Below are 6,000 nucleotides of genomic sequence, written 5' to 3' on the forward strand. Positions count from 1 at the left end.
TGCACCTTCATTATTACTTTGAGTATTTAGATTCAACTATCTAATGACCATTTCTCAATGGACATGTTTTTGGGAAAAACTTTCTGTAATCGTTGATTGATTTCTTGTTAAAGGTGAGATAGAGAGCTACAAGTAAAGAGTAGAAACCATTTAGAAGGGCTGGAGGAGACATGGATATCATTTCATCAAGGGGGCGGGGATTAAAAATTATATACATTTACCAGCCACAAAGAAAATCCAGTTTCCATTTTGTACTCCTATTTTTTTGCATTTGATAGAATGGGAAGAGGTAAGTATCAACATTTCAGAAGGATCTATCCTCACACATAGTTCAGGCAAAGATCTTCTAAAAAAAAAGAAAAGAAAAATGTAAATTTAAATTTAAATTAATTTGCCAGAAATGAATTTTAAAAACCCCAAATATTTCCAGGGAAAGAAAGGATTCATTCATTTATTAATCACATGGTATGGCATTTTGAAGTCAAGAAGAAAATGATTCAGATGTACTGATCACAAGTGTGGGGCATTTTGAAGTCAAGAACCATGTGGCAAATCTAGATGCTAATGTAAATAAAATTAAGTTAACTTGCTTAAAAATATAGAAAAGATCTTTTCATATATGAAAAAGACAGAACCACTGAATACCCTCTGTTTAAGCTTCACTATTAAAGCAAAAGAAATGAACGAAGTTACCACAGCTGTTATAGTTCTGCATGACTAGTTCAAATTCTTGCTCAGGAAATAAACTAAAATGCAGCATATCTACTCCCACTGGGTAATTTCACAGTCTGTAACCAAAGTTCTGTTACTTTCAACATCATCAGCTTCACCCCTATTAAGGAGGAAGCAGTATTGCTTATAAAACTAGTATAAGCCAAGGGGTTAACATCCTAAAAGTTATCCTTCAGCAGAATGTGATGTATGTTACAGTTTCGTTTTGCTTCTGGGTATAATGATTAATTTCTGCATATTAAAGGAATTACGGTGTAGGAGGCCAGTTGAACAGGAGAAAAAGTGGAACAAGGAGTAAGGGGGAAAAAATCTTCCCAGAAATTCCTCTTTTCAAAGAATCTGTGTCAGAGGTGCTGCTGTTTTGATATTTGTTCCCAACAGCGGTCCATAAATTTCATAGTGGTGCAAAAGAGGGAGAGAGACTGTGAACACATATGTAAGTCAAGATGTTGTCTAATTAGGGCTTGGGGAGAAAATGTTTCAAGAAATCAACTTTTGCCAGACAGTTCAAGATAGCAAAATGATTTTAAGATGATGAATGTTCTGCAAATGAATTACCCAAGAGGGGGGAAGCCTGATATTAAAGGATATTCATGTATTTGCCTTAGTGAATTTTCTTTTAATAATAGACTCAATCTGGTCACATTTGAGGCAGATTTTTGTTTTTATTTTGCTTTCTGTATAAGTTAACATTAATAATTTTTCATAAGAAAAGACACTTTAAAAAGACAGGGCAAAAGACTATAGACCAATTTAGGACATATATACACCTACTGTTTAATCCATTCCTGTCTTGAACTAATGTTAGCTTGACTATAAAATGTCTTAAGAAAACCTTTCCAGATAAAGTCAGTTTGACATCATTTAGATATGTTAATTTTTATTCTTTTTCTTCTGTTCATTAGAATGTTCTGTGGAACTAAGAACCATTTTGAGCTTTATTTCTTAATACCTATATGTGATTAAAATATAATAATATGGAAAGCCAGTTAATTTGCATGTTACAAAATAATTACTGTAAGAAGAGGCATCTGAAAAAATCATTGTCTCTGGAGAAATCTCAGCTGCTTTATTGCTTTCCTTTTACAACTAACTTTAACATTCTTATGTTTCATGGATTTTTTATTATCTTCATATTGGTTTCTTATGACTCTATTTAAAAATTAATTTCAATATTTTCTCAATGTAATACAGTCTTTAATGTATTTCATTTCTAATCATTCAATTAATCATTACTATTCTGTTCATGTTTTCTGTTTAAAAAACAAGTGTTCATAATGTAACCATATACCTATATAATTTAATTCTTTACTATAAAATATACTATAATTTGAGCTATGAAATTACCATATTACCAATAGGTGATATTGAATGTAAATTAAACAGTAAATGATATTAATGAAATCCATCTATTTGGATTGAAATTATTTACTTATTTACTGAATAAAATTATTTACTTATTTACTGAAATAAGTAGAAAACAAGTAATACATGCTTACATTGTACCATGTTAACATGTCTGCTTAAGTCTGCTAACTAAATCTAGACTGAGACATATTTCAGTTTCTTAAAAACATATATTTTTTCAATGTTAATAGAATTTTTTATTGGAATAGAATACTTTATTGGACAAGTGTGATTAGACACACAAAGAATTTGTTTTCGGTGAAGAAGCTGTCAATGTACATGCAAAGCAACAGGGTAATAATAATCATAATAATGATACCAATAATAGGGGGTAGTAGAGAAAATGAGAAGGATAATAATACTACAGTCATACAACATGGGTAAATATACTTAGACATAAGATAATACTGTGAGGATGAGCATGAGTGAAAAAATCTGTCCTTATGTCTAGCTGTTTTGGCATGCAACGCCCTATAATGGCGTCCTCAGGGGAGGAATTGAAACAGTTTATGTCCAGGATGTGTGAGGGGTCTGTAGATATTTTCTCAGCCTTCCTTCTGACCCAAGCAATATACAGATCTTCTATGGAAGGCAGGCTGGTTGCAATTTTTTTTTCCTGCATTCTAACTATCCATTCCAGTCTATACCTGTCCTGTTTAGTTTAAGTATCAGTGAAAGAGAATTTTCTGAATATTTTTCTCATCTTAGAAAATAACATAATATAATATTTTTCTTCATTCCTAAGGTGCCCAAGAAGTGCAATCTGAAATGGCTGTCTGTTGATTAATAACGATAAAGTAGGCCAAAGTTTCATTGTTTTTTCATATAAAAGTCTTATTTTCTCCACTGTTAATATAATTGATCTACAGACAAGATATTTCATCACTGTGTATAATAACGATGCCATACAAATTTTTTACCATACAAATTTTGGGGAGAATAAATTAAAACCATGGAAACCAGTTGATACATCTGTTTGGATTCAAATTTATTATGGCTCAATTCATTGAAATAAGTAGAAATCAAGCAACCGAAATTATACCATTTTCAATAGCTCTACTTCAAGCATTATTCAACTCAGTTCAAATCTATTTTTGTTTCTTAAAAATAAATTTCAGATCTGTTTGGTGGATTGTTCTTTCTAAAACAAGTCCAATAGACAAATATTCCCTTACAGCTTTTCCTCGCGTGGAGACTTTTTCAAGGAGAACGGAACCCTAGTTTTGTTTAAATTTATTCCTACCAGTTGAAAGAGAGCAGGGAATGTATCTGCACATTTCCGTTTTAACTGAAGGTAAGACTTGAGCAGCAGAATAATTCATATCAGACTGCAAGTCAGTTCTCTATCCCCACAGTGAAGTAGTTCAACACATTTTTAGAAAGTTTTGCTGTTTTGCTTTCTGTAGGCTTGTGCTTTAGTGTCCTCTAGTGGTGGAGTTGTGTATTTTCTGTTGGGGGGAGGAAGAGATTAAAAATTAAACCAAAGAAATTTGCCGTTCATAAAAAAAAAAAATCATTATATAAAGCTAGGGAGAAAACATATATACCTACTTTGGAGCTTGTATCCTTTCTGACAGATTTTCCCTCTATATGAAGCAAATTAGTTTTTTCAAATGACTGCTGCAAGAGTAAATACCAATTTGTGCATGATAGCAGATTGTGCCTCTCATGGCTAATTCACTATGTAGATACAGCAGACAGACCAATCCCAGTTTCGAGGCTGACCGATTGGAACAGATTATAATAGTAGGTATTAAAAACTAACACATTTTAATTCAAATAATCTGCTCATCCAAGCTTGACTACTGGTGGCTTTCTAATGTTTTAGGTAAACATCTTTTATAGGTATTAATATTTTAACTTTACTAGAGATTAATATATCTGGCAAAGGAGTGGAAACTGTATGTTCCATTTATGGATCCAAGCCTGTATTGTACAATGTTCAAAATTTATTATAGAGGAGTTTATCCCAGCATTGTTACAGAATGGGCAGGGCAGAGGTCAATCTAAAGAAACAACTGGGGAGGATTTTTGCTGTATGCATGGATGAATCAGAGTTATTAAAGTCTATACCATCTGGTTCATGAAATATAAAAGATCTGATTTCCAAAGCTCCCTAGTCAAAAGAGAAAGAGAGTGAGAAAAATTTACCTTATACTCACATTTGCAGTCCAATAATGTGCAAAGAAAAACCAGATTAAATACTTCAAAGTTCGTTTCAAAATGCTTAATACATTTTCCATCTAGTCCACTTGGACATGGTGGTATGAATATTAAGCCACTGGTCAGAGCACAATTTGCCATTTAATATACTGTATTTCTCCAGTTAAATTGTTAGTAACATATTGCATGATAAAGATTAGTCACCTCATAGCATTTATATAAATGGAGATTAAGTCATTGTGGACTACATTAAAATAGGGTAAGGTGCTATCAAGCATGATTGGATGCAATGTTTATTTATATATTTGAAAGAGAACTGTTCTTGTTCTCTTCCCAATTTCTTCTGTTAGAAATGGAAGTAAATCTGCTTATCAGGAAAAAAAAGTATTTCTAGTCAATTCAAAATTCCTTCTCCAAGTTAGCTATGTTTATCTGTTTTAATTCTGGTCTGCTGAAAAACAAGCCATAGTAGCCTCTTATAAAATAATAATAATAATAATAATAATAATAATAATAATAATAATAATAATAATAATAATAATAATAATAATAATAATAATAATAATAATNAGTAGTAGTAGTAGTAGTAGTAGTAGTAGTAATAGTAATAGAGTTGGAAGGGACCTTGGAGGTCTTCTAGTCCAACCCCCTGCTCAGACAGGAAACCCTATACCATTTCAGACAAATTGTTGTCCAGTCACTTTTTAAAAACCTCCAGTGTTGGAGCATTCACAACTTCTGGAGGCAGGTTGTTCCACTGGTTAATTGTTCTAACTGTCAGGAAATTTCTTCTTAGTTCTAGGTTGCTTCTCTCTTTGGTTAGTTTCCATCCGTTGCTTCTTGTCCTGCCTTCAGGAGCTTTGTGACAACCCCTGAGATATTGGAACACTGCTATCATGTTCCCCCTCGTCCTTCTCTTCTTTAAACAAGACATACCCAATTCCAGCAACCGTTCCTTATATGTTTTAGCCTCCAGTCCCCTAATCATCTTTGTTGCTCTTCTCTGTACTCTTTCTAGAGTCTCAACATCTTTTTTACATCATGGTGACCAAAACTGGATGCAGTATTCCAAGTGTGGCCCTACCAAGGCATTGTAAAGTGGTATTAACACTTCACGTGATCTTGATTCTATCCCTCTGTTAATGCAGCATAGCACTGTTTATTTAGCACAGTTGATCAAGCATAAGGCTCGAAAGTACACAGCTCTTTTAAAAAGAATCGTATTCCAGTTATTATATCAATGCTAGAATAAATGCCAATTCATGTACAGAAATCATAGCCTTGCAATCTACCAAAATCGAAGGGTGTTGATCTGTGCAGTCCCAGATTCAAAAAGCCAATTTGTACTTTCTTCCTTGAAGGCTGTCCATTGCCATATGGATCAAGGCAACTACAGATGGCATTTCCCACCCGTAAGGTTAGCTAAAATGTGTTCGAACATCTCACCCCTATGCTGGAAATGTAAAACGGCAATAGGATCATATTACCATATGTGGTGAGAATGCCCAAAGACTCGCGAGTACTGGAACAGGACACGAAACTGGCTGAGGGATATACTAACACTGGACTTAGAGTTAAAACCTGAACTCTTCTTGCTGGGAATAACGACAGAAAAATATGATAAGGGAACAATCTACCTGCTGCTACATATCTTGACAGCAGCCAGGCTTGCCTTTGCGCAAAAATGGAAGAGTAAGG

The 6,000-nt window shown here is 33.5% G+C and overlaps 1 protein-coding gene across 1 annotated transcript in view; it reads left to right on the plus strand.

Annotated features, from left to right (window-relative positions):
* HABP2 (hyaluronan binding protein 2) overlaps nucleotides 1-6,000 on the plus strand; it is an 84,541-nt gene that overhangs the window by 35,290 nt on the left and 43,251 nt on the right. The window lies entirely within an intron of this gene.

The sequence above is a fragment of the Protobothrops mucrosquamatus genome, unplaced genomic scaffold (assembly GCF_001527695.2).
Source record: "Protobothrops mucrosquamatus isolate PMUCROS unplaced genomic scaffold, P.Mucros_1.0 scaffold1145, whole genome shotgun sequence".
Lineage (NCBI taxonomy): Eukaryota > Metazoa > Chordata > Lepidosauria > Squamata > Viperidae > Protobothrops > Protobothrops mucrosquamatus.